At 38.7% G+C, this 24,857-nt stretch overlaps 1 long non-coding RNA gene across 2 annotated transcripts; it reads right to left on the reverse strand.

Moving 5' to 3' along the window:
- Nucleotides 1-980: 980 nt before the first annotated feature.
- LOC125467340 (uncharacterized) lies at nt 981-18,478 on the reverse strand. Of its 2 annotated transcripts, XR_007250612.1 has the most exons (4): nt 18,355-18,478; nt 18,197-18,255; nt 5,512-5,663; nt 981-1,135 (listed from the first exon to the last, which is right to left on the reverse strand). It is a non-coding gene; the product is annotated as an uncharacterized LOC125467340 (long non-coding RNA). The 2 variants fall into 2 exon arrangements; XR_007250611.1 differs by lacking the exon at nt 981-1,135 and having other exon boundaries at nt 4,736-5,663.
- Between the last annotated feature and the right edge of the window lie 6,379 nt (nt 18,479-24,857).

The following is a 24,857-nucleotide window of genomic DNA, read 5'->3' on the forward strand; positions in this document are numbered from 1 at the left end:
TTTCTGCCTTCAGAAACATTTTCATTAAAGGTGAATCTCTGAAGTATCTAAGACAGGCTGTATAAGTTAAAATCCAGAGGCTCTTATGCAGCCTGATTGAAATCACTACAGCTCCATAGCTGTGTCAGGGCCGTCATATCTCAGAAAGACATAAAACACATGGAAACATCAATAAAAAACAAGCTACTGACAGCTCAGAGACATACCAGCTGATGATAGGAGAAAGGGGGAAGGTTATGGCTCAAGGGGGAATTTTAAAATGCCTAACAGCCAGTCGAAGTGTCTACAGACTTCAGGGAGGCTGACGAACACAAGATAAAGTCTATCAGGTTATCACCTGTTCGAGCAGGAACCCAGACAGCAAGGCCACAGGGACCATGGATGACATATGAACGATTTTATTTGCAAAATATATCAGAGAAGAGGCCCCATACAGTAAGGTTGCCTTGACAGCTCTTATGCCAAGTCAGATAAAAGAAAATGTTAAAGAGGAAGATGAGCAGCATGTTATAGTGAAGGAATTCTGCTTCCAGCTATGGTTTGCAGACATAAAAAAAATGAGCAAACTGTCTCTAATTCTTTCAATATCATAAGTAGAACAATTTCTGTATTGAGATCAGAGATGTTTTCAATTAGTAATTTCATCTGATTGCTATAATAATGAAAGCAGTCTTTTAAAGGTTTGACCTACCAACTTGAGGCAGAATGCACTGCTATTACTTTGTTGTGAGGAGAAATAAGCTTGCACTGCACTGGTACATTTTTAACACCGAAGTTACTGGCCTAGTCTATAAATTAAAGGTGATTGAAGTATCAACTTCCAGCACTGAAATGATATATCTTGATTGTTAATATTAACTATGAAGGAACTGTATTATAGAAAAATATTGCAAACATTGCAACAAATTTCACTTTTATAAATCTTGATTTGTCACATTGATCATATGATTCATGATTATTCATACATTACATCTCACCAAATTGCTTAGTATATTAACAATTGTACTTTTTTTCAGTCAATGAACTTGTTATTAACTTTGGCAGGCATTTTTTTCAAAATTAATGATCGGTGAAAATAGTCCTGTAGGTGTATCGTTTCCACTTAACATCGGCAATTTGTGACAAGGGAGTATATCTATCAAATAAGAACAAGAAATATTGATTTAAAATATTACAATGAAGCATGTTTAAATATTGGGATTTGAGATTGTTTGAATGATGTGTGTTAATACTTACATAGTGACCTCGGCCTTTCTTAACCTGAATAATTAAAACTACATTTATTCAATGTGGCGGACATGTTTTCTCTTTCCCTTTGGATTGTCAAAAAACTTCTTTCATTTCCTTATTTATTAGGGTCCAGTTTGTCTACCCAGATATGGCCTAATAATTCTGAAATTATTGAGTCATCTTTAGCGGCCTTTGGTTTTTCTCAAAGTGATATGCTATCTTGATTTCTTTTAATCACAAATAAAATTCCACTGAAAGCAAAAAAGGATACAAGTTAAATTTTAAAGAAATGACACCCTTTTCTAAAAAGAACATGGTGCTCTATAATTAGATGATGTGCAGTAAGTTTTTGCATGAATGCCAATCAACTTATGGACCTTGCCTTTTCCACAGTGTAACAAAGTGACAATACAATGAACTTACGATGGCCCTTTTGTTTTGCTTATTTAGAACATTAACATAATATTTTAAGATAATCAGTTGATTTTGAATCTAAACAGTAAACCTCAACAAATTTTGTAACAGGGCTCAAGCGAAGCAGTCAACAATTATGCGTGATTTAATTGTTTAGTCTTGGTCTTGGTATATCTTACATTACAATTTCACTGTTTTACCTCTGATACTGGTAAGTACGCTGATGTTGTCAGCCAAGAAATATAATGCAAGCGCAGTGGAAGATATTATCACAGGCCAAGGCAGTTGGAAAGCCGGAGCACTTTAGCTGAGTCGTGCGAACCACAACAGCTTGTTGTAACTGCCCTGATAAACCATTCAATATCATCATTCTCCAGATACTAAATATGTTAAGAAATAATAGTAAAAATGAATAGGGGGGTTAGTTGTGTCGTTGCCTGTATGCCAATCTTTTATATTGCTGGAAGGCCTACAGAATACGAGTCTCAAATTGCACATCATTTAAGTTCTCTCTGCTGCATGGAAAATATGTTGTCCTGTGTTTGCTGTTCAAAATAATGTTGTCAGAGTTGGGGAGGGTTGGTGGAATTCAACAGCTTTATTTAAAATGTTGTGAAATCGTGTGGCGATTGTGGACACCATTAGGTCTCATTGAGTAATCCTTCACAGGAAGGTTATGAGTTTCTAGATTTGCCTTAAGACATTCCATACTATTCATGAACAAAGTAAAATAGCTGGAATGTTATCAGGCTTAGTTGTTAGTTACTTTTCAGATGTACTTTTTTTTGTTAGATTTAGTTTCTGGGAGTAAATTGAGTTCTTCATTTTCGCTCTGCCTTCTCATTGGTGCTGCGCTATGGAACAGAGATTTTTAATTCTTCCACAATAGAATTCTGAATAAAGATGAATGTTGATAAAAGAATAGATCACATAAAACAGCATTATTTCCTTTCAAAAATGTTTAATACTTTGACAATCAACAGGAACTAAAGGGATGGATGCAGTTCTCTATCTATAGCTACCTAGCTGAACAAAAAAAATTAGTAAATAATCATTATTTTGAGGTGCCTCAGCAAGGTGCACAGAGGATGAGGATGCATTAATTAATAACTTTAGTCTAAAATCCTTGCTGAAATGCCATCCCATTCTTGGAGCAAAAGAACAATTTACTTTCATTGATGGAACTAAATTGGAAGTTGTGGCTCAGGTTCAGGCTGGTAATCCATATGCTTCTGTGTAGTTTCAATTACTTGATGCCAGCTAGCTTACTGTTTTGCCAAGCTTCACACTGGAGATTTTGTTCAATTTGGCCACCTGAAACATGACCACGCTACTGCAATTGATGCATCAGATTTTCAAGTCTAAATTTTGAGATAATCAAAACATGCTAACAATAGGTAAAATATAACATTTTAAACAATCATTTTACATCCAACAGTTTTATGTTATGTTTTGCCTTTGCTCAAAGTCTAATTCATTTGAATGAAATGCTGCAAGCTTTTCATGGATTATATTGGCTGTCAAACTTGGAGTATTGCTAAAAGAAACACATTTTGTCACCTTTTATCTTGCACTCATCAGGTCAATTTACAAGAATGCCAATTTCAGGGGGAAAACAACATTTATTCTTAGTAAGCCGAAAATGCTCATTGGTTGGCAAGTGAACTGTGTTGAATGTGTTGTTATGGAGAAAAAACATTTGACAATGATTAACAATAAACTCGCATGCTTTCTTTAAATCAAATTGAGATCCATCCAATTAAAATCCATTTGCCAGCCTATCAACACTCTGCTCTTTGGCGTAAATTTTGTATTTTTTTTCCTTAAAACTGGTGTACTTGCAAACTGTCCTGATGCTTGCGAGATGAAAAACTTAGACAGAATGCCTTTTATCAGCAATACTTAAGTCCTGTAATCCTTTTACATTAAGCTGTGTTTTAATTGGCGCTCTATCAGCGGCACACTTGATAAACTAGCAAAAAGTATATGCCTCAAATACCACAATGTTGTCAAGAACCATAACAGTGATGTATATACCCCCTGCATTCCATTTCCATTACTTACTGTGTGTTTTTACATTGATTTTAGAAAGTCTGCAGAAGTTTTTACATAGCTTTTTTTTTCGGGATGGTGGTGTCTCAAAGACTGGCTTGGTCAGGATTTACTTTGGTTATGTGTACATCTTAATCATCCTGAATATTTGATCAACTGACAAACTCCTGATCCCACAACTGCCAGCTAATAAAAGCTTTGCTATATTAACTTTTGATTGCATTCCAGTAAGATAAACCTTTATGTGCAGAAATGTTCAAAGTTCACTATTTTTGGTAGAATATGACTTGGTAGATATAGCTCACCGTATTCCTAATCAGCTATGATTAGCTTGCCAGAGCATGTAAATATCACCGCCAGAAGTATCCATTCCTTGTCCAGCACTTTATTAATGCAGTTGATCTTCTGGTAGGTGAGCAAACACTTCCTAATTATCAGTAGACTTACTGAGTCGAAATAGACATGAAATTTGAGTAACTATTTTTGATCTCTTGGGAAAGAGTAATTGTAATTTAGTCCCAAAAAAAGTGACCAGAGTATCTTCTTTATCAGTTTGGATGAGCTTGTTTATAAGCAGAAAGATCATGAGTGCTCTGAGTTGTCATTTGCAAGATAGCATTATGAAACTGTTATGAAGTGTGTGGAATAATTATGAATTGGAAGGCAGGAATCTAGAATTTGTTTGTAAAGGCAGAGATAAGTGAGAAGAGTGTATGGTTCCTTTAAGAGGTGAAGTGCTTTTCAAAGCCTAGAGATTTATACAGAAAAAAAAGTGTTTGTATGTAACTGAAGATGTACATGCATGTCTGAAATTGAAACATGTATCAATTGGCTATGTGCTTGGAAAACGTAGGGTTGTTTTGATGTTTTAGCAACTAGATGCAATCAGCCAATTAATTTAAACCAATTTAAATATCAATTGAAAGCCAATTAAAGTTAAATCTGATGGTTTTGACAACCTCAGGATAGTGCTATAATAAGAAAATTGATCTCTCATCCAAGGTACATGAGGAGAGGGTTTTTGACAATTAGCATGAGAGTGAATCACCATCAGAGAAATAAGCATCTAGCTCTCACAAGAAATTGCTCAGCTCTCTAAGACTGCACCATCTAAAAGGTACCGCATTTCTAGCTAAGAGTCCTCACAGAAGACTTCACAGAGATAACATCCTTGATAGTCAGACCAGTGAAAAAGAATGCATTTATGACTTGAGATCAGCAGAAAGAAGATGCATAAACTTGGAGAGACAAAGTTTCAATTTATTTTCTCATTACTTGGGTTATATAAGTAGGATTTGTGTTTAATAGAACAGACTACCAGTAGAATTTAGTTGGGTAAGGGAATAGTTGGTAGCTAGGGGGGCATTGTCTGGTTTGTCAGCATGTTGGTTAATTTGTTCACTGTTAGGGTTAAATAAATAAATTATTACTTGTCACTTATGAAGAGAATATCAGGAATTTTCTTTTATTGAACCTCCCCTTCTCTGTAACAGTTTAACAGATTAGGTGAGGTGAGGTGAGCTTCTCCGGGTCTTTCGGGTTTAATTATCAGAAAGAAACCGCTACTCCCACCATAATGGCTTGTGTTTCAATTTGAATTATCAGAAAGGTTCGAAAGCCCTTTCTGAACAAAATCAAAACTTAGAAGTTAACAAACTCAGTAAGGCTGAGTCAAATGTCAAGTCAATCAAATGAGAAATTTCAGCTCTAATGTTGAAATGATCAGACAGGTGCTGTGCTTTGCACAGTACAGCAGGATGATTGATTTAGGGTTTATGTAATACAATGGCATAAATTTTAACTAAATCAGGACACCTTTTCAGTTCTTTGAAAATGGCAATCAGGTTCCAGTTCCACTCCCAGGATTGCAGGTTGTCACCAGGAGTTTCGCATATCCTGGTAGTCCACAATTTTCATGGTTCCATTTTCAAGGATTCATGGCACCACAGAGGTGCCGAGGCCATAGTCTGCATGAAGAAAAGATTTGAAGGGTGAGACTAAACATCCCTGACTCTCAAGATGTGCCACTACCTAACCCAATAGACCCTCAAGCCACCATATCAGCTTATGCCACTACTACCCTGTACCTATACACACTCATGTACCTTCCTGCCAGGCAACTACACTTTCATTTTCATTCATCCAATTTACAATGAAATATGCCCTACTGTGACAATAAAATGTGTAAATAGCTTTTTGTTTTAATAAAAATGTAGTTGAATACATCGTATTCCTAAATGCCAATAATAATCTTAATCATCCAGCCCCTTTAAAGTATCTCCAGTAGTAACTGTAAGTCCTTCAGTGCTTGTATAAATGAACATTGTGCAATTGCCAACATAGATCAGTGAGCTAGAGCTAACATTCAAGCAAAGTATTCTCTATGGTTCAGTTATGATTGTCTAGGCTCTCACTCAAGAATGCACAATGAGACTTGGCCATTAGCCCAAACATCCATTAAACTGTTGAAACACCCAAGCCTCAGAGAAAATGTTGTTTGAATGACAACATTGTATACCTAATCTGTGCTGTACATTGTTTGAATTTACAAGATGAAAATACTTCAAGTGTTTACAGTTTCTGCTGTTAATAGTTTAAATGATTGCATAATTGTCACATCTGTTTGCTTTTAAGTAGAAGTATGGAGAAATGAGATTTTTTTTATTTCAAAACATTTTCATCCAATTTATTGTCACTTTTATAGGATTCATTCTTCTGTACAATGTATCATCGGTGAATTGGAATTAATGTGGCACAGCCTGGTAAAGGGATGTCTAAGAGCTCATTGTGAGTGTTGGGTGGATGTGGCATAGCTTTCTGTAGGGTGTATAAGAGGCCATTAGAAATGTAATTGAAAATCGTAAAGCTGCCTGGATTGGGCATGCTAAGTATAAGTATCCGTAATGTGGAGGTGCCAGTGTTGGTCTGAGGTAGACCAAGTAATAAGAGTCACACAGCACCAGGTTATATTCCAACAGGCTAATCTGAAATCACAAGTTTTCATAGCACTGCTCCTTCGTCAGGTGAAGTGTCATCAAGACTGAAAACATTAGCTTGCTTTCTCCCTGTGGAGGCTACCTGACCCATTGTGATTTCCAGCAATTTTGTTTTCAGTACAGATTCCAGCATCTGCAGTAATTTGTTCCTGCAGTGAGCATTTTATTGGTGTTTTTAACCTAGTAGAAGGTACTTGAAGTTAGTGGACAGCTGTTGTGAATTACGTCTATGAACACATTTGCTTTGATGATAAATTACGTAAAATGTAATATTTGCATATTTTATACTGAATAGATTTACTAATTTGAAGTGTTGAATATTCTAGGCTTCAATGCTGAGAATTGCAAGCAGTTATTTAAACAGAGGTGTCATACTATAATAGTGCTTCATCTTTCGCATTTACAGTCCCTTGAGCAAGTATGTTTTTTGGCACTCTGAATATCATCATTATTAGTAAGCAGATGTTCATCCTCTGGCTGATGACACAACCATTCACGAAGCGATTACTGTCACACTATTTGAAGTGCAAGCAATCTCCAAATTATGATGGGAAAGTCTTGGTTACATTGAATAATGAGGTTATTCTATCCATTCAACTCATAGTGGACTGTCTTTGCAAGCATTGTTGCAGAGTGTTGTTCTGTGATGTGTGCCTTCTGTAATAGGCTAACTTATCAACTTTGTTAGGTATTGATAAAAATAAGATTGAAGCTGTACCATAAGAGTTCTTCTAATCTTGAAGACATTGTTTGAAAGAAAATGGAAACAGATTTGATATTAAATGTCAAAAAAGAAATGGATGAATAACTCGAAAAGGATAAACTTACAGGTCAAAGGATTGCTGGGTGAGATATTCTTTCAAAATGCTGACACAGGTCATTTGCACATTCTCCCTGTGTCTGCTTGGGTTTCCTCTGGGTGCTCCAGCTTCCTCCTACTGTCCAAAGATGTGCAGCGTAGGTCGATTAGCCATGCTAAATTGCCCCTAGTATTCAGGGATGCATAGAATTGGGGTGTTATAGGGGTATGGGTCTGGATGGGATGCTGTGAGAGTCATGTGGACTTATTGGGACAAAGGGCCTCTTTCCACACTGTAGGGATTCTAACTCTAAGTCATGGGTACAGTGCCAGCAGCCTTTTATTTGGCTGTTTGTTTCTAAGAAGAGTTGGCACTTACTTAGTTCTCCATGAGTTTCTGTCACATTTTTCTATTCTGCCTCAGTGTAAAGTATTACCTCACTGTACTAACAGGGAAGCTTCATAATCCATTTCTTCTACTCATGCATTATTTGTACAATCAGTGCTGGTCTGTGGAGAATTGTCATTTGAATGGAGAAATTTAAACGTGGAGTTATCCATAAGAGACACACAAAAATTGCGAGGTAATAATTGCAGCAGCCCACCTAGTTTCTCTTTTACCAGGCTGAATCATTGCAGAACTATAATGTAATTCTTGGCCAATTGTAGATTGGTACAAATGAGTACAATGGATCCAGACATGAGCTGAGGAAATCTCTAGCTGTGAGGCACTATGGAAACCACAGATCAAAAGTCACCTGCTCCTCACAAGGAAGGTACACTTTGTCAACTATCAAGCAACTTACTGTTTCATATTTTCTGAAAAAAAATCTGATTTGATTTGAATGAATAAGTAGAATTATAGAATTCCTACAGCGTGGAAGTTTATCTTCATCCATTATCTCCTCTAGGAGTCTGCTCCCTAATGACCACTTGCCCATTGAAATATTGCTTCTGCAGGTCATGCAAATTCAGCACTGCTTCTGTATTTGTGAGGCTAGGTGTAATCTGTTGCCTGTTGGTGTTCTAATACAAGTTTTCTGTGTTTCTCTGTTGTCTCAGCAGCCACACAGAGACCTTATTACATTATCTCCAGACACACACTGTTAGGTTCCAACTTGATATGAAGATAGATGAATACCAACTAGCAATTTATACCCTATCTATGTCTACGTGTAAGTGAAATATTCCAAATAATATATCTCTAACTTGTCAATGTCATTTAGGGCAACAGAATTTGCATAATTTGCTATTTAACGCTCAAGGATCGAATGGTCAAGAAATATTTAAACTGTCATTGACTTTCCTGAAACAAAACATCCGTAGTTGCATAAAGAATCAAAAATATCCAATTCACAATCTTTATTAAAGTGATACTGAAATCGGTTAGACTTTAGCATCTCCAAAGTGATTAAAAAATGTCTAATAATTATTCAAAGATCTATCCTTTTAGAAATGGTTACACCATCTTCCCACCTGGGAGCCAGGATTTAAATGGTTTGTCACTATCATTTCAAGAAAAGTGACTACACAGGAACAGTAATTGTTTTACCTGTTCCAGACTTAATGGTGTTTATTCTGCCTATGTAAGAAAATTGCAGTGAATTTTATGATTTCACCTGAACCCCTGTCTGCATGGGTTTTCTCCAGATATTCTGGTTTCCTCTCACAGTCCAAAGACGTGCAGCTTAGGTGGATTTGCCATGGGAAATGCAGGGTTACAGAGATGAGGGTATGGGTCTGCGTGGGATACTTTTCAGAGAGTTTGCAGGGACTTGATGGGCCAAATGGACAAATTCCATACTGTAGAGATTCTATGAGAATGTTGGTCTGGGATTTCTTCCTTGGACATATATTGGATGTTAGACCTGAATTGTTTTACTCATATTGCCAATATCAAGTTACATCTCCAATCCATTTACAGCATGGTTCTGCATATTAATGCCAGCACTTTGGAGTGCACCAATACCTCGCATTGGAAGCCCTTAGTCAAGTCAAAGGAGACATTTTTCATGCAGGAACTCAGCTCAAAAAGTCAAGAACAGCCTTTGATATCATTCAGAAACTTGGGGGTTCCTTGAGGCCATTAAGCTATGGGATCCATACATCTACAGTCTGAGGAGTGTCCCACTCTCACCCCTGTGGGTCCAATGCAGCCAGACCATGGAATTGTATGACCACAGTCAGGAGCAGTAGACATATCAGTCAGGAGTCACTCATCATTTGGGGCTGTCCCACCAAATAGTTCAAGGTGTTGGGCTAAAGTTTGTCTGGGAGGGTGGGGTGTCTAGTTACTAAAAGTCAAGTAGGCTTTAACGGTCATCACTACTGCAACAGAGAGTTTGAAAATGTCCATCGTAAGGATTTGAGCCAGAATGTTAAAATGCAGATGGGATTATCCATAAAGTGTGGAAACAGGCCATCCAGCAATCCAGCTCAACATGTCCACACCAATTCTCTGAAGACCATCCTACTCAGACTTACCTCCTACCCTATCCTTGTAATCCTCCATTCCCCATGGCTAATCCACCTAACCCATACATCCCTGGACATTATGGCCAATTTGGCATGGCCAATCCGTTTAATGCACACATCTATGAACTATGGGAGGAAACTGGAGCAGCCAGAGGAAACTCACACAGACAAAGGGAGCGTGTGCAAACTCTACACAGGCAGTCACCTGAGACTGAAATTGAACCCAGATTCCTGGTACTGTGAGGCAGCAGTGCTAACCACTGAACAACCATGCTGCAAAGGGAGGCAACTCAATATATTAGGAGGACGGAGGGGTCTTGGGGCAATACCTGTACCTATGAGCCAGGAGGCCTGGGTTCATATCCCACCTGCTCCAGAGGAGTGCCTTAACATATCTGAACAGACTGATCTGTAATATCTATAATGGGGAAGAGACAGAGCATGCTAGGGAATGGGGTAACATGGGAGGGGTAAGTTCACAGACAGTCAGTAGCATCCTGGCTCCAATGGAAGGTCAGCAGACTATTAGATCTGATGTGTTCACTCAATTTGCCTGATTCTGGGACATTAAAGTGGGCGGATGAAGGTTTGGGGTTGGCGGAGAGGGATGCCGAGAAAAAAATATTTACGTTTCAGACTTCACCAATAGTAAAAAGCTGAGCCTAAAACTCACTGCTTCAAGAATGAGTTCCATCATGCCCATCCCTCTTTTGTTCACCTTTAACCTGGGATTGACTGTCTTCCATCATGCTGTAAATAACAAGTGAAATGAAAATGGCTGCGGCCACACCCAGAATAAGCAGAGTAAGTGTTTCCATCTGTTAGGGAGATCACTTCAAAATTGAGTGATGAATGACCCTTCAAAGGGCAACAATATTACTTGGCCATCCGTACACTAATGCTGAGTAAAATGTGTTCCGTGAATCTTCGGCATTAACCCACTATGTGTCATGCAAATCCTTGCCCCCAAGCCCTGTTGACGACATTATAGAACATGACAAATCGATCCCGCGAAAGACTAGCTAGACATAGACACAGCTGATGAAGTGAAATGAAACATATTTGAACATGTCACAACCTATTTATATTGACATGTCACACATAAGCCCTCCAAAGGTGTTTCTTCTTTCTTTGCCTCCCATTGCATCTCATTGTAGTCCTCTGTTCTGCATCTGGGGTGGAGAGCAGTGAAGCCTATTGGCCTTGCAGGTTTGATCAGGTGATCCTGGACATTTCTGTCTCGAAGGGTGGAGCTGGAAGGTCCAGCCATCTCTGGAGTGGCTTGATAGGAAAATTCTGTGGAGTTTTTGAGGCTCCTCCTCTGGCTGGTTGCAGTCAGGGACTGCCCACCTCCTTGTAAGGGATGGATACAGAGAGTGAGGTCAAGGTCCCTCATCCCCCAGTTGCCTTGCCATTGGTGGTGAGTGACATTGTTTAGAGTGATGGAGTGCATGTCTATGCACATTTCCAGGAGAGTCTGAGACTGCTGGATCTGGCTCTTCATGGCATCTGGCAACCAGTCCATGAAGGCAGTCAGACAACCACATGCTGGAGGCAGCAAGGTCCTAACTATGTTGCTGTGTATCAATTTGTTCAGTGTTACCAATAAACCTGCCGGCCCTTGCTGTTTCTACTCATGCAAATCATCAATGGCTGACACCATGGGGTCTATCTCCTACCTGGGGCTGTGAAGGTGCCTGGTGTTTGGCAGCCCTCTGAATTCTGGGGAACTGGGACTTTTCTTCTTCTGCAAGCTGCAGAAACATTGTAGTGATGTGTAGCAGTTGCTCCTGGCTCTAGTCTGGCTAATGGTTCCTCTGGCTAATGTGTCAGTAACTGAGCTGCTGGGTGAAAAAGCAGGCTGCCTTACAAGTGCTTCCTCTGAGGTGTCCAAGTTGTTTTTTATTTCCCTCAGGGGCGGAGGAGGGGATGTCTTGTGACACCATCCTCTACACTGTGGAGATCACGGACAGCCCTCTGGTTCTTGCAAGAGATTAAAGAGAATATGTCATGGCTAAAGTGTAGAAGTTGTGGCTTCTTTGGAAAACACTGACAATGGTAACAATTGGATATGAGCACAATGAACCATGCTTCTTACTTGGTTGGCAAGACATGAGTGTTTCAATTTCTCCATAGGAGTGGTTCTGGTCCTAGAAGCAAGAGCCTAGGTTCTCTCATTGTAGGGAAGAGGGGACAAACATTGGATGTCCCACCACCCATTTTGACTCACATGGCCCTATTATGGGATGGTACCTCCAGCAATGAAAGAAAAAGAGGGAAAGTAGCTGGCATTGGTGCAGATGGGTGAAAGTTAATGGGTTGTGAGCGCACAGCAAAGAAGGCATTCAGAGTTGTTAGGGTGATGGGTTTGGGGCAGGAGAGAGTGAAGAATTTGTACAGGGTAATGACGGTGATACAGGAGGAGACTTAGTGGAAGGTGTGCAGTAGCAGAGATAGAGAAAGCCTGAGGTAACAGAGAAAAGAAAGTGGCACTTACCCTGGCAGCATGGAGAAGATTATTTTTCATCTTTTTCACCATGCCAACCATACTGACCCAGATGTAGACATCAGACCAGGCTGGCAGAGATCCATGGCCTGTTGCCAGGTCTGTCCATGAAAATGGAGATGCAGAAGAACAGCATGTCTCAAAGGAAGAAGTATTGGTTGATGTAACCAGACCAAAGGGAATTTCACCCACCAATCCAAAAAATACATTCTATCCTCGTTCCATGAGAGGCCCCTTTGGATTTTTAAAGGGCTATCATCAAAGGCCTTCTCTGGGATTTTGAACTGTCACCCAATCAGAGTCTGTCAACTGTCCATTAGTTGTTAGCTCCAATGACAACATTGGCAGCTCACAGTATTGCACCTACCAGATGCCGACAAAAGCTGTGGGGCCTTATGTCAAACATGAACAAAGGAGGAATGGACATCACAGAGTGAGGCTACAGTGAGCTGGTTTCAAGCTATTTGGAGACAAAGGCAGAGATGTTGGATTTCAGCTGTCTTCCCTCCTTCCTGATGTTTAGGTCCTTCTATCAGGCAGAGTTACTGATAATGAGGGACATCGTCTTGGAGGCTGCTGGCAAAACATCAGGCTTTTCTGGGCAGCCTTTGGAAAGGCACAGCAGAGCCTTGCAAATCTCCATTTAACCCCTGAGCCACCATTAAATTGCTGTGCGCTCAGTTACAAGAGGTTTCAAATCACCAACAGCTGGGAATCCTGTTTCAGTCACTTCCATCTTAATCATGTCATTGAGGACTCACTCAAGGATTATCCCTACCATAGTCAGGCGGACGGCCACTTGTGGTTCCTGTTGTAATGGGCTGCTTTAAATCTTGTTTAGATAGTCACAATTATCAGCACATGTTCTGGCACTGCGTAAACCTTCAAGGGTAGGACAGATGTGCGATAAAATCCTGCATCTGAGTGGGTTGTAGAAGGCCAATGGAACAGATAACACACTTGTCTTAACCTCGCAGAGAAAGAGGACATGTATGGGTCCTGCTGCAATGTCCTCAGATTTAACCATAAGACAATAAGAAATAGGAATAGCAGCAGGCCACTAGGCCCCTCGAGCCTGGTCCACCATTCAATAGGATCATGGCTGCTCAAACATTCCCCATGTCCACTTTCTTGCCTTCATCCTGGAACCCCCGATACCCCGACTGATCAAGAGTCTATCTATCTCCGCTTTAAATATACACAAGGACTCTGGCCCCACAACTCTCTGTGGCAAGGCATTCCAAAGACTTACAACCTTCTGAGAGATGAAATCCCTGCCATCTCAGTCTTAAATTGGTGTCTCCTTATTCTATGCCCTCTGGCCCTAGGCTCTCTGATGAAGGAAAAAATATCCTCTCAGACATAGGATCAGTTGTGAGCAGGAAAAAGTTTATGGGAACATGCTTGGTCTAGTGGCAGACCTCGGTGTGTCTATTTTCACAATTAAGGAGTACGGGCTAGTCAGAACTTGTTAAGGACTTTTGTACAGGGCAGCCCACAAGTGTAGAAGTGGTGGTTGACTCCATGAGGACTGAGGACAATATCTTAGCTTTGAGTACAAGAGAAGCATATTCCAAGCTGTGTTTGAGTGCCGGAATTGAAACTGCAACTGATGCCGTGAGCTCTGTACTTGTTGCCACAAATGCTCAGGCTTAAGTCATTGCATGCCAGTGCTCAAAGGGTCTTGCCAGTTCACAGCAATCTGAATTTCAGCCAGAGCTGCTGAGCCACCATCCTGGGTGAGTGATTAATGACTCCATGGTAGAGAAAGCACAAGTCATCTCCCGGAAAGAAAGCATTTGTTCTCCCGCCCCTGCCACTCTATCAGTGCCCTTTCTATTGCCTTTCAGCTAAACAGCCCAGGCTGCTGCCACCCTTCCTCAGGACAAGAATTGTTCGGGAACACCCTGCAAATCTCACCCACCGTGTCACCTGCAAAACACTTGTAAGCTTTCATCAACCGTGCTGCAGCCATTTGGGAAGGATTGCATTAGAGAATGAGAGAAGACAAACACGCTCAGAAGGCAGAAGATACACAAAGGTGAATAACTGAGTGTTGAGTAAAGGATTGAAGGTGCTTTTGAATAAAATTGTTGGAAAGTGGTTAATTTGTAGTGTGTTTTTTTTTTCAGGATTCTGGCTAAGATTTCAAACTGAGGGAAGAAAAAGGCCTGAAACCCCTATTGCAAAAGCGATGTGGGGATTCTAAAAAACCAAAACGGAAACCAAAGGGTCATCCACATAGGAAGCCTGCCATGAGTGATGATGTCTTGGATGTCTCCCCACTATCCCTCTTTATCAGTGGGTTGGCACTGTGGCTCAGTGGTTAGCCCTGCTACATCACAGCACCAGGGACCCAGGTTTGATTCCAGTATTGGGTGACTGCCTGTGTGGAGTTTGCACATTTCCTCCGTGACTGCATCTGTTTCTTCCCATAATTCAAAAATGTATAGGTTAAGTGGATTGGTCAAGCAAAAATGTCCAGGGATGTGTAGGCTACATAGATTAGTCATGGGAAATGCAGAGTTACGGGGATAGGGTAGGGGCATTGGTCTGGATGGAATGCTCCATAGATGGGCAGTGTGGAGTTGGTGGGCCTAATGTCCTGCTTCCACACTATAAGGATTCTATGATTTTCTCTTGTCACTGAGATGGTCGTGCCAAGCAGATGTGGTCTGATGATGGAACAACATTATTATCCACATGATGAGCAAATAACCTTTGATGCAAGCAGGCACCCTCACTTGAAAGTAGTGGGAGGCTCCTTGTACAGCTGAATGCATATGCGTACTGTGGATGCTAGGGATCTGAAATAAAAACAGAAAGTGCTGGAAAACTTCAGCAGGTTGGGCAACTAAGTTGAAACTAAGTTAACATTTCGAATCCAATATGACTTTGTCAGACCTGGATGTTTGGCTTTCTGAGTTTAAAAATGGGCTTTACCAGGACCTGTCAGATGTCGAATCAGTGTTAGTCATTGACTGTTGTGACGATCTATTCACACAAGTACCAGATGCATTTTTGCCTTCAAAAAGATGGTGATTGGCATGGGCTGCACCAGACATCTCCAGGAACAGGCATCATCCTCTGCTGACTCTCAGAACTCCCAGAATCAGTGATATTGCTGTGCCAAATTCTACAGGCAGCGTGTTTCACAAAATACAACCAGGAAAGCTTTTCCATTCTCTTTTTACCGTGATTTATGTCATAAAAATCCATTTAAAACAGCAGAAAATTTATGGAAGATCTCGGAAGAATAAAACAAAAGCACTCAAAAGGTAAACTGCTGTATTTCCTGCCCTGCTTGAATATCTGATTACAAGATTCAGAGACACTAAATAAGCAAATTTGAGGATAGCTACATTTCGTTGTTGGTGAGGTTGAAGCTGATATACTGGATCAGGATTTATTAGGTACTGCTATTTCATGGGTGGAAAAGAAACAAGTGGAAGTGTTTTGGGCTCATTATAGTTGTGCATTTAACCCACACCACCCCCCCCCTACCCCTGAGTCATAGCTCGCCACATTTTTTAAGCTGCATAGTTTGTTTTTGCTCAGGTCACTTTAATGTAAATTTGTGTGATAGTTAGGCTAGCCTGAGCATTTGCTCCCAGTTTTAAACTCTAAATTCTTTCTAAATTTTAAATTCACATACTGATACAGCTTAAATATTATTGGTCCCAAACATTAAGACAGCAAAATGTCTCACTGCATAGAATCAGATGTTTCACTGCATTACTTTAAGTGTATCCTATCTGGCGCAATGTTAAGCAATTAAATAGATTCAGAAAGGGATCAAAAGAATAGAAGGGGAATTTGTCACACTTGCAGTTTATTATTAGCCCATAGAAATACTTTGTACTATTTGAACTGGGCCTCAGGCAGCCACATCTACCTTATTATAAAGCACACCTAGTCTGATTGTGAATTCCTCAGTCATTATCCTCTCTGAGTAGAGTCACACATGAGCAATACTGACCTTTGGGTTACTGCTTTAATCCCTTCAAACTCATAAAATTTATACCAGTCTCTTTTCAATCTTTAAATTTACCTCATTACACTCTCTTGGACTGCTTTTATAATTGTCGATTTCTTTTTTAGTTTCTTTTCTCCTTGTTACACTAGTCATGGTCCAACATTAGAAGTTTTCTTTCACAATTTAGAAGCAAACCATCTACCTAGAAGTGGTTTAACACAATAGTGTGCACCTGAAAATGCATTCATTTATCTGATGTGTTCAAATTTTCTGTTCACGTTTTTAGAACTGGTAACCCAACACACTGAATGGAAGCTTTCAACTTAAAAGTGGCTGCTTGAGTGCAAGGTTAAGATGACAAACAGTAAAATAGGTTCAAAACAGATGAATGCTTTTAAAACAAAACTGCAATGTTGAAAATCTGAGATAAAAGTGTAACAGCAGAATGTTTTGGATGTGTCTGTTGGGCATCCAAAGAATGAGACAAACTGTATTATGTGCATGTACTATCAGCAGACAGATTGTCAAGGGTAACTTTCAGCTTATTGCTGCTGCTTAAAGCTAAATGGTTAGTTGAGCCACCATTCTAGAAACCATCTGAAGCCTCTTCCATTAAAATAAGTCGAAAGAAAACTCAGGCAGCTTCCATAACACCTGTCTGACCTGTTACATTCACTGTCGACTCAAATGGTAAGTTGTACATATCTACAATGATGTCTGGTATGTAAAATTTAATTGAAATTAAAGCAATAAATACTTGCATTTATATAGCACCTTCCACCATTTCAGAATCCCAACATGCTTTATAGTCAGTGTAAGGCCATGTTAGAAATATAGGTAGGAAATAATTGCAAGATTGAATGTTTTTAGCAACTCTTGAATAGAAGCAGCTTAATGGGGATGAGTAGCAATTCTAACACATGTTTGTAAATTACTGTGATCAATATAAGCAGACAACATGATTGTGAGATTTATCAGATCAACATTTTGGTGCTTGTACTAAATTTTATATATTTAGTATCATCAACAGTGATTTATAGGCTGTACTTTGAAATCTTCAAATTATTTTTCACTAACATTTGGAAATACGCTAACAAGTAAAATTTGCTGTCCTTTCTTTTGTTGTTCATTATAGATATAAATTAGACAATTAAAATGGCCATCGAAAATCTCTTCTGGCAAATGGAGAAAAGTCCATTTGATGTTGACAGATACAGTACAATGATATTTATTCAGTTTTAGATTTGCTTCAAAAAAGGGTTGCCATTTATGGTTGGAAAACTTAATCCTTTTACTTTCGAGCTTTCTTTGTTTCAATTTTTTCCCTCACTTTCTCCCGTTGTTCTCTTCTTAGTTTCAATGCACCAGCCTTTAGATGTAGGGGGGAGATAGTGTGGGCTGTGGAATCCTCCATGACTGCTCCAGTGTGCTTTGATCAACTGGAAGCAGTTGAAATTTGAGCAGTTTGAGACAATGTCAAATTACTTTCCTCCTCCTACTCCTCCCAACTTATTACCTCCTTTCTGAAGGTAATTTCTTTTATATTTAAAGGGATAGGCTCCATTTGAGATTTAAAATGTTAACTACATTACAATTACATAAGTTGATATCCAGCATGTATTCTCATGCCTGTTTCATATCTATTTCAGCATCAATTGTAGACTCTTGATTGATATAAAATAGTACAAGTTAATCATCTTGTATTAAATTATTTGCTTCGGTTGGTAATTATAGTTGACCAAACCTACCTCGAGATTTGGAGGTGCCGGAGGCTCCTTGACCCTTTTCTCAGACCTACCTTCTCTGTCTGTAAGAAGAGACACACAGTCTCACCTGAACTGTATTTAACAACTCTCCAGAGAGAATAAGTTTCTTTCTCCTGCTCCTGGCTGTCAGGACTGATTACCTTATTACACCAACTATTGGAGTAAGTGCCTCCCTCTTGAGTCTTCCTGCCAGCAGTGACCAGAAACAGTGCCCCGGCTAACTCCATGACACTACCTTAGTTGACTCTCTGAAGGAAATAAGCTTTCTTCCTCCTCATTAGCTTTGTTAAGTACTCTACCTAGTGGAAGTAATGTTTTCCTGTCTTGTGTTGTGATTGACAGAAGCTGCTACTTTAGGTAACTCCCTTGAAGGAACAATTATTCTCCTCCATCATTAACCCTCTCCCACCTAGTGATTTTTTGCAATTGCTGTCCTGAATCTCAGAACAGACAGGGGGGCTATGAACTGTTCCAATCCACTGCCAATACTGAGTAAATCAGTGCTCTGAAAATGTCACATTTCATGCTCCATCACAGACATTTCCAAATGCTGTAATGATGAAATTGTCACATAATTGATAATAAATATTATAAACAAAAAGCAACATGACTGCTACAAGACATTCAGAGCAGCCCAGAAAAATTATGTGATGGCCAATTTCACTCAGTCAAAATGGGATGAGGTTAACTAGCTGACTACAATATCTAGAAGAAAATAATTAGCTTCCTTCAACTTTGGCACAAAGACATGGGCTGATGGTTCTTGCTGTGATAGTGATGTTCTTCCTTTACCACACAACAAATCTCTGCAAGGATTTGAACTTTTGATGGATAATGTGAAGTTAGTTTCAATTAAAGTAGACAAACTAAGAGCTGAGGCGTTGAATTGAAGCCCTCTCATATGAATAAGAGGAGCTTGACCTTTTTGCGGGAAGGACATGCCAATATTTGAATCATTCTGTATAGCTCAAACCCCCACCCACAAGCTCCCTTCTCCAACTCGCCACAAGTATTTGATTGTCAATTGGGAACCAATTCGGGGCACTGGTAAAAGAGGCAACTTGATTCAGTGCATTGTGAAGTAAAGCTGAAAACAGTTGGCATAATTATTCAGACTGTTTTGGTTGCCTAAATCCCACTTAATTAAAGATTAAGTGTACAAATTTGTTTCCCCGCCAATTTTCTCCCCTCCTCGTTGCCTCCCACTTGGGGTGTTGTATCTGTGGTCCTGCTTATTTTCCAAGAGGCAATTCTTCACATGTGTGCCCTGACATTGATTGGCAGGCTATTTCGCTGAGGGGGCATCACAGCCAAGTCCAATTGTTTCCTCATTTTAATAGCTGCATGCCACTAATTAGCTGAGGTTTATTTTGCAGAATGACTTGAAAAAGTACTGTGGCTTTATTTTGTCTCCCAGATGAAGTTCTACTTGATGATGTACATCAATTCCCTGCAAACGTGGCTGGGTCGAAATTAGCTTGCAGGAAGCCTGGCCGATTTGTACCACCCAATTCATGTTAGTGAAATTTAACTCAGCATCTGAGCCCTTCGTTTATCTCCTGTAATTAAAGCTAACTCTACATCAGCACCCAATTTAGGGGCACTGAAGTCAAATGTAATCCACCTGCTGCTACCCCATTTCAGATCAGCTAACTTATACCATGCCAGTTATGACCCACTTGATCTGCATAGCACAGTGACTTAACAGATAAACTATTTGCACGGCATATTATCGTGCATTTTAACACACATTGCAATATTATATACACTAAATTAAGAAATTTTATCATAGATATTAGCTATGCAAGCTCATGTTAAATATACAATATTCCTCGAAAAATGTGTTTTCCTTGAATAAGGAACAGTCAAAGCAAATACTCAAATGCAAAGAATGTAATTTAGTATCCATTACATCAGATATTAGAATGCCAAATGGTGACCCTAAAATTGTACTGTGCTCTTTTAACCTGTGAATTTGTACTATGCTTTCTATGCCTGCTTTTGTGATTGATAGATTAACTTGTTTTCTTTTAAATTTATCAACACATCCATAAAGCATCAGACAAAGAAATTCTATAGAAATGCATCATACTGCCACTAATATCTCATAGGTTAATTTAAGGGCCTGCATCTGTTTTGTTGGAAACATATTAAAGTTTTAGCAGTTTTATGAGGAGACAATGCTTATTCATCTTTTATTTCTAGTCTAGGCTTTCTTCAATTATCGAGGAGTACAACAGAAGATGGATTTTATCAAAAAAACTCTATACTCATATGAATAAGTAGACAATTTAAAAGAAATTGTTAGAATTGCACATCGAAAAGCATTTTGAAAGAGCTTTGCTATTGAAATATCTAACCCTCGAACTCAGGGTTCTACAGATTCCGCTGTTACTCAAACAGCTTTTCAGAGCTCTGAGGGCAATCAATTAGGCATTATTAGAACAAGAGACGTATAATTATTGAAAATTCATGTTATAAGCTACAAATATATCTGATGGGCAAAAATTTATTTTGGTGGATGCCTGTAAAGAAATAAGATTTGCAGGTTTACTTCAGGCCTTGACTGATTGCAGGGAAAAAAATTTCATTTGCATTGCCTGTGAATGCTCCACCTTCGTAACAGTGCACAGCCAGCACTTTAGGTAAATAATCTGTGTGTGTAGTTACTTCACAGTAAGCAAGAAAAGGAGGAAGCAGTTGAAAATACGTTTACAAATTCACCTTGGCAGTATTTCACACTATCAATAGGCTTGCTGTTGCAGTTTTAATTTGCTCTTTGTACTGAAGGGGATTAGGTTAGTTAATTTCAATTTTTGATTTCAAAAGCTATCAAATATTGCTCATATGAAAAATCAATTTTCTCAGTTGCCCTGTTTTTGACAGCAGGGAGTTGCCATTGGTTAGGAGGCAGTCACATGGCTGTGCTGAAGATTAGTTCAGTAGGTCTGTGTCACTGGCACCTCAATTACTGACTGCCTCTTGTAATTTAGCTTTATAACACCTAATTCAGAGACGAAACTCATATATAATTCATGAAAGCTTCCACAAGAGTAATTGTGAAATAAATTGCCACAGAAAATATCCATTTGTGACTAAAATTTATATTTAGAATGTATGCAGCATTTGGCTTTTCTATTGTTGTCTTTCCATGTATTGTAACAAACAAAAGAATTCGAACAAGCTATGTTTTTGTGACCACTCTTAACTGATTGAAAATATACTTTCCCTAACACTTATTACTGATTACCATTTAATTTTCTTTTCTAAAGTTAACTAAAGAAAAAAAACACTTTGTTTTTCTTCCCATTTGTCTGTTGATTCCATCCTCTGTGTTGTTATGGCAACAAGGTAGGTGAGGCCTACTCAACTGACAACCTCAGCTGTCATCCTCACCTAAAAGCTTTGTAATTGCTCTCATTTGCATATGACAATTAGCCAAGATAGCTCACAGCAAGAGATTGAACCCTTCTTGTTCAAAGTATATAAAATGCATGACTATTATTTTGAAAGATATGTTCCATGTGGTTATGCACTCAGACACAGCAATGGGCCTTTTCATCTTATTCTCATGATAAACAAAGGGAAAAGCCTCATTCTCAGTGTAAGGCATGTCTATCAGCCATGGAGTGAAAAATACAAAGTCTTCCCATTTTGTTCTCTCGATATGGACAAAAAAATATATACGGGGTTCCACACAGTGGGTTTTTTTTTCCAGACAGAGGGGACACTAATGAAAAGCTCTTGAACTAGTCAGATAGTGACAATGTTTTTGGGAAAAAAAGTGTCACTGCCCCTCCAACTCTCATCTGAGAGCAGGAGAAATAGATCTGTCATTCATCCGCTCGAGGTCCGTCACTGTGTGCAGAAGCTTTTCATTTTGACGGCTCAGCTCAGAATCCTCATGAAAGCAGAATCTGTGCTACTGCACTTTCTCTTGCCCTTAGATTTTGGAAGTTTAATGAAACTCAGTAGCTTAATAAAGGCTGGGGCTCACACGAGTAATCCAGACAGTGTGTCTTTGGAAAAAAAATGTATTTTTCTGTGTATTATTCTAATTACTTAGCGGAATGAAGGAGCTTTATAGTAGTGGATAGACGCTGGAGAGATGAGGTAGCCACACATTGACGCTACCTCAAGATTAGCTGGAGCCTTTTTCAATGAAAGTGCATTGCTCATATTTCCTTGAGTAAATATCCATACACAATTTACACCTATACAGCTGCATCTGCAATCTGTGACTTTAGTCCATAAGGGAAATAAATATTTCTTGCAATGTAGGAAATGAGATTGCAAGCTGTCTGAATTCTATTAATACTGTTTGAAGAAGAAGTGTGATTATTTGATTTACTGAGTGGGGAGTGGGTTGGATTAACAAACCTTGCAATAAATATTTTAATGTCAAATTTTGAGGATTGTAAATGATACTTTACAATCCAATATTTCCATGCAATTTCTGTTTATTAGCCCAAATACAGCAGAAACATGAGTATGACTTGCTATGTGCTATTATATTTAAGTTCCTACAGATCTGTAAATGCTAATTTGCTTCACCATGAAGAAATAAATAATACAACCCAATTTAGACAATGTTCCTTCCAAGAATAATTTTTCGCTCATAACATACCTATACAATTCTCAAATTTCAATATGTTCGGGCTGAACTTTGCGAGGTTCACAAATGAAGCCAAGTGTTCTTTAGAAATGGCGGATAGTTTGAAAAGCGAGCCAACTCTACTTTTTCTTTGGCTTTTGATTTCAAACACTCGCTCTGTGTTTAGCTCCTAATTCAAACAAGGGAGTATGAAAAGCAAGGACTATTTGCTGTCCTCTAAAAGGCTTTTTTTAGAAGGAATAGTACCAGGCTAATTCTTTTTTATTAAATAAATGTGACAATATTTAATAGCAATACCAATAAACAGTGGAGACCAGTAAATGAATCATGTCAAAAGCACCATTTTTTCCAAAATAATTCATGCACACATATTTTAGGTGATCAGTGTTTTAATTCTTGTTTCACTGAATTGACTAACTAACATCACGTTGTTACCCTATGCATTCTGGACTGTTAACTGACTGCAATGAATATCATGACATAGAGAAAAGACCTGTTTGATTGTAAAATTTTATATACATATTTATATATACTATCATTACACGACATTTACATTGGACTAGATATTATTGTGCAGTGAGGTTTCAATTGACTAAATACTGTACATCTTCCCATTTCAGTTCTATCAATGAATAATTAAAAACACGAATGTCCTCAGGTCATGGGTTCATAGTGGAATCTTAGCATAGCAGAAAATGTCTCTCCTTGTGGTGTGTTTTATTTTTTTCTGCAATTTAAAATTCGGTGCCAGGTTCAGGGAAGAACCAGGACTTGGCACAGATTTTGCTGTAATTTGCAATCTGCAGCATATGCTAGCTAAGACCCTTTCCTTCAGCTTGCTTGGTAGAGTCAATAGGGGGCATCCCTCATCTGTCGTAGAGAAAAAAATAGCTGAATTCTAATTAGCATTCTATTTGTCAGCAGTAAGGTTGCTGTCGTTAGATTCAGGATTTCATTGTTTCAGATAGATTGCCAGCTATTCTTTCTTTTTCATACTCCTGGCATGAGAGAACTGGTGCCTTATTTTATGACCAATAGACTCAGGCTGAGGGAATGCCGGTGGAATGTGAGCCCTGAGCTTAAAAATGCCAACCGTGTTTTTCAGTAGCTGCTTTCATCCTGGCACTGTTGCCAAAGGCTGGCAAAGCTTCTATGCTCCTTGTGACTCAATAGAATGCAACTGAAAAACTCGGGGATGCTTCAAATACGTCAATGAAGCTTTGGATCCTAACCAGAAAGGATCACGCTTTGTGTCAATGATGGGACCACAAAAACAAACCTCACCATTTGCTTTTAATACTTTTCTTTGTTTTGTCTGTGTTAAAAGGAATAAATGAATATAACAGTAGGCTTCAAAATTGCAAACATTTCTGATAATCTTCAAGGGAGTTTGCAATTTTCACAGTGTACAATGTATTGCTTTGCAAAGATTATAAATTATTATATAATGCACCAACAAGTAAAAGATGACTCAATTTTGTTTAAATTGATGGGATTAGCTTTCATTAAGGATATTCAATGAAACATTGCTAGCACTAAACATATAATAATATTTTTGTATTATATGAAACCTCCATGCTAAGTATGTTTCATATTCTATTAAGATATTTCAAGAATTCTCCATTCTCTGCCAATATCTTAATTAACCAATATTCAGGAATAAGATGCTTATCTGAGCAACCATACGACCTGTAATGAGAGGCACAGAAAAACATTTAAAATTACAAATATATCCATCATTAAAAATCAAACAAATTTCAAATAGCAACACTTGAATTATACATTTAAAATGGCAATGATTCAGAATACATGAGAATCAATATGTAATATCTGATTCTTGTGCCCTTTCAAGGTATAATAGATTGAAAATAATCTATTTTTAAAAAGCCAGATTTCAAAATTTGTGCAGTTTATACAGTTAAAATTCCTTGAAAGATGATAAGAAGTTAGAACGTTTAAGCAGTAGTTTTTTGAAAGTGATACAAATCCCACGACAAAGAGTGACAGTTTGGATAAATTTTTTTACCT

This window comes from Stegostoma tigrinum, chromosome 33 (assembly GCF_030684315.1).
Source record: "Stegostoma tigrinum isolate sSteTig4 chromosome 33, sSteTig4.hap1, whole genome shotgun sequence".
In the NCBI taxonomy this organism is placed as follows: Eukaryota; Metazoa; Chordata; class Chondrichthyes; order Orectolobiformes; family Stegostomatidae; genus Stegostoma; species Stegostoma tigrinum.